Source organism: Otolemur garnettii, unplaced genomic scaffold (genome assembly GCF_000181295.1).
Source record: "Otolemur garnettii isolate 467f Iridium unplaced genomic scaffold, OtoGar3 scaffold00081, whole genome shotgun sequence".
Taxonomy (NCBI): Eukaryota; Metazoa; Chordata; class Mammalia; order Primates; family Galagidae; genus Otolemur; species Otolemur garnettii.
Genome location: NW_003852476.1, coordinates 1,590,235 through 1,595,626, shown reverse-complemented (window position 1 = coordinate 1,595,626; position 5,392 = coordinate 1,590,235).

Here is a 5,392-nt window from a genome sequence, read left to right as displayed (position 1 = left end):
GTTCACATTATTTGCCTGGCTGAGTATCCTAACTTCCAGCTAAAGACAAAATATTCTTATTTATCTCTGTTTGGAAATAAAGGACATAGTGCATAACCCATTTTGGAATGCTCGTTTCTTGCATGATCAGGTGAGCATGATTATAATATTTATTAGCTATTTTACTCTATGATCACTAAAAAGTTTCTTGAAAAGACCTTGGAATGACTACAGTAGCCAACTCACATAATGAAAAATAAAAGGAGTGATCAAATGTATATAAAGAAGAGAGGTTGTCTAAAGTGAGATAGTGTCCATTCGGAATACATGATGTATCTGTTATCAAATACATGCAAATTGCAAATACAAACTGCATGCACTTTTACTAACTTGACTTTAAAAATACATTTTTACAATTTTGAAACTACCCATGAGGCCAGTAAAATTTTCTAACTTGTGTAGTTTTCCTACAGTGTGTCTCCTCCCTGAGAACATGCCCACAGTGTAATTATAATAGTTATTTGAAAAGCTATTGAATGTAATACCTATTTTTATCTTAACTGTTAAAACCAGAGTCTGAAACAATCAAGTCAATTGCAATCAGCTCTAGCTCTATAAACGATGTTCCAGAGACCCTCCCCTTTGACTTTCTGCTTCTTGTTTCTGGAAGGAGAGAGTGGGGGAGGGGAGAGTTGGAGAGAGGCGGTGTTGGCTTGAAAAATAGACTTGGATGAGTTGCAAGTTCTGAAAACAAATTTCTTTATCTGCCAGCCAGGTTGGAGCGCATCCCCAAATTGCTATTCTGAGCCTCCTGGTCCGGTTGAGAAGACTGCCATTTCCAGGTTGGCGTATGAGCTGGGCACTTTGTCCCTTCCATGTTTCTGGACTTTTTCGGCCTGAGGTCTCTCCTAGAAGGAAAATCCGGTTTTGCCAATCTGTGTTATTAGTGATACGGACCGCTGTCTACCTGTGTGGGGCTGAGATCACCAAACTCTTTTCTTTGGCAATACAGTCTGGACTAGGACCAAGGTCCTAAGGTAAACAGCCAGTGCTTTATCCTCTCAGCCAAGCCCTTGATAAGGGGAGTTCTCTGATGTTGAGAATGATAGTTGGGTTTTGCAGAACTGACATCCAAAACAGTGATCCATAATGCATTTGCTCCCATTGCACAGCTGCTGATACATGACTGAGGGTTCATTTAAAGATTACTTGATGACGAGAGCTATTTTAAATCGATCAAATGCTTCAGAAAGCAAAATTTATCCTCTACTAGCAAAGGAAAGCAAGTAAATATGTTTATAGTTTTCAACTTCTCCCCAACAATTCATTGCATTTCTTCTTCTGATACAAGCCAGTAGCTGGCTGGGTGAGTCCCTCTCTCTGCTGATGCCTCCTTCTCCATGGCTGGGTCATGGTTAAATTACTTACCTCACGCAGTACCCTTTCTGCAAGGTGTAAAGATGTCTACTGGTGTGTGCATGATCGTAGCCACCGTGCTGGCAGCAAACACCTTCTACCCTGATGCCTGAGAAAATAAACTCTTCATTTCTGTGCATCCTTCAGTTCTGAAGATTCTGTCTCTTCTTTGCTTAACTGGGTGGCATGACCACGGAGCACAGAACACATTTGCACTTCGCAGCTCCCAGGGGAGGCTTCCCAGGACAGGTGCTGATACAGTGCTCAGGACTTCCGCAGTCTCCCCTCCATAAACACAGCTCTGCCTCTGGGCAGCCTTAGTAACCGGGTCCTTTACTGTTTCTCCAGTTATACCAGCTTTTGTTGAACCTAACCCTCACTGATCTCAGATGACGTTAGGAGAAGAAAACTAACACAAAAATGGGGATAAAGGAACAAAGAGATGGAAGGCTGACGTTAATAACTGGTAGGTTACAACAAAATGGATGCCAGATCTGTACCAAAATCAGAGGCTAAAAAAAAAAATTAATCCCTTCTTTAAAAAAGAGAAGAGCCACATTGTGTAATTATTCTTCTAATTTTTCATTATTGAAAAATGCTGTGAAAATACCTTTGGACTTATAGAAGCCAATAAAATCTTTAATCTGCTCTGTTTCTGAGTGAGGCAGTAAGAGAACCAGCGCTGTGGACGCTGCTAGATGCCAACTCATCCAGTCTTCATATCATCCTGATTCTACCCAGCAGAAAACTGAGGGACAGAGAGGTTAAGTACCTTGGTCAAGGTCACACAGCTAGAGGTGGAACAGTTAAGACTTGAACCTATCAGTTTGCTGGAAAGCCTGACCTTCTAACCACTATGCCATGAGCAATGCACACCATTCATGGGAAGGAAAGTCCCAGAATGGCACATTCTTTGTTTCCATCAAATATGAGGGTTTAAAAGCAGACTGCTTTGTTTTGTGTTTTGGGAGGGTTTTTTTGAGACAGAGTCTTACTATGTCTCCCTTGGTAGAGTGCCATGGCATCACAGCTCACAGCAACCCCAAACTCTTGGGCTTCAGCGATTTTCTTGCCTTAGCCTCCCAAGTAGCTGGGACTACAAGCACTGCCACAACAGCTGGCTATTTTTTGTTGTTGTTGTTGTTGTTGTTATTGTTGTTTATCTGACCCAGGCCAGTTTGAATCCACCAGCCCCAGTGTATGTGGCTGGTACCCTAACTCCTAAGCTATGGGGAGCCAAAAAGCGGGCTGCTTTGGTTCTGTCTTTTACTAGTTATATAATGCGGGACTGCTGAACCTTTCTGTGACAGTTTGCTCATCTGAAAACTGGGAACAATAACAGTGTCAGTGGAATTAGATGAGCTGGAACAACCCAAACCTGACTCCATGTGGCGAGTACTCAGGAAGCACTTGTTTACTTTTGTTGGCAAGTATCCCAGGGCTGACTTTTTAAAGCTTTATCCACATACTTTTCTGTGGCATTGATGCACCACTCGGTTCCCTCTGCCAGGACATGCGTGTGCTGTCACCAGACAGCCCATGAACAAGCAGCCCCTCCACTCACAATCTAAGGGAAATGCCAGGGTCTCCTTTCCTTCATCAGAGCTCTTGATCAAAATGCTGTGTGTGCACATGTGTGTGCATGCGTGTACACGGTGTATGTGTTACTCTAAGGAGAGGGAAAATGCTTGCATTTAATACATCATAGATCGTAACATAGTATACTTTTAAAATAAAAGAGAAAAACTCAACAGCATTTTAAAAGGAGCTCAGAAATCAAAACAAAATGAAAGTGGGCTATCAGCGCTATCAACATCATTAAATACAAAATCAAACTCTCATAACTTATAAACTGGAACATTCAATAATTTGTAAAAGTGCTTAGCATGGTGCACAGCCAACTGCCCATACCTGCATGCTCTTTGGGCTTGACGATTTCTCTGACTGTGATGCTAATAGTTCCTTTAAAGAGGTTAAAAGCAAATTGAGAGCAGCAGTTGGTGCACCTGTATGTGTCATGATTTTCTCAAATATTAAGATGCACTTTAATCAGAAACACATTCACCAGATTACAAGATAAAGGGCACATCAACTAACAAACACTGCTAGCTGTCTTTGATATTGACCTAATGACAATGATTATTTTGTAGCATAGCACACAGATGGTGTTAATGTTCCAATGCTAAATTCCAGTAAATCCAAATGTATTCATAGAAATCTTTATGGAAACTTGAGCAAAATTTCCAGAAATTCCTAGCCTAAATTGCTGCTTATTTAAGTTGGCCACATTTTTACTTCAATGATTTTTGGCCGTGTTGAAGTCATGACAGGTTTCCCTGGGGAGTCAACAGAAGTTTGGCAGGTGCATGAGCTCTGCAGGGCAGAGAGCAAGAGGACAGGGCAGCTCGGAAGGCCATTGTAAAATGCTGGACACCTTTCTGTAGCTTTAATAACTCCATCCCAAAATAGTACTGAGGAAAAGATGGTGTTTGGGAGGATTGTGAATTGCGAGTTGGCTGTTTTGGTGGTTTTCTTCCAGGTCAGATCTAAAAACACAAAAAGGGCCGGTCTATGGTAGTAAATGGGGCTCTAGACACAAAGCAGACCTCACACAGGTGAGGACATGGCCCCCCAATGCCCATGAGGACCCATGAGCCCCCAGGTTTCCACAGGGGGGCCCTGGCCTCTGTGTAGCAGTCAGAAGTCCCTGCGAGGGGGTCTGACGTGTGAGCTCAGGAAACTGGAGCATGAGGCGGCGTTTCCTCCCTTCGCACGTCCTTGCTTTGATCGCGCTGCTAATGCTCCTTATCAAATGCCTTTCTCCAAGTTCCTCAGCCCAGAGGTTGGAATATTTGCATGAAGTACACACTACATATAAACCATGAGATGTTTCTGAAAATAAATGTTTTAATTAAAATTGACGTTCCTGAGCCCACTGCTGAGGGCAGCTTCTTTTTCTCTTATATTGCTTTGTCCATCTCCATAGGAGCCCAATTTAAGACAGTTTCCATCCCATTTTAATACTAATTTATGGTCAAAAGAACAGCATTACTGTGCATACACTAAGTTTCTTCCTTGGGTTGCTAAACCAGTTCTAAAGACTGTGAACGAGTTTCGCACCATCATGAAGCTTTGCGGTGCCTGTCTTCTCAGATGCTGGCATTTAGCAAGATGGCTGTTAGGATGGGTGAGGTGGAAACCCCCTCAGGGCTTATGGACAGAGGGGGTCAAGGAGTGGAAGCTGGTGCCTGCTCCTCCCCTGCCCCCAACCTTGCTGGAGCTGGCACTGCTGGGCAGGCAGAGTCAGAGGCATCAACTGCCCGTAAAACATATGGCCCGACCTTTGGGAGCTGCCCCAGCTGACAGGGATTGAGCACTGCTACACAAGATGGTAGCCACCATTCACACAAACGCGGCTTATTCCAGTCCCCAGGAAGCTCACATTCCAAGGGCAGGAGGCAGACAATGTGTTACATAAGGTCATTATGAAATAGGATGTGAGCATGTGAGAGTCACTGGGAAGCAGCAAGTGTAGAAGGGATCTGGGGCTGGCGAGGGTGTGCTGTTTAGAAAAGGGTGGTGACATTAGAATGAAGACTTAAAACAAGGAGCAAATGTGCTGATGTCTTGGGGAGAGCAGCACCTTTGGGGCCTCAGCAGCACTCTCCTCCTCCCTCGCATACTCTTCTCCCCAAAACATTTATTTAAGCGTCGTCAGTGGGTTCCTGGAAACTGTAGCTTCAAGCAGAAACAGTGGATGAGGAAACCCCTTCTCCCATAACAGGAGTGAAGTTCCTACAGCATAGTTCCAGTCACAAAAACATCACCATAAAGACCAAAACACATCTAGTATTAAACACTGAAATAAATGTGATTGAAAAAATAGGGGTTGTATAAAGATAAAATGGTTAACACGAGTTGCATCCTTAAAGTTCTCTGACATATCCTTGGCGCTCGAGGGTGTCACAGCCCGGCAAAGCATTGAGTGAGCTCTCTG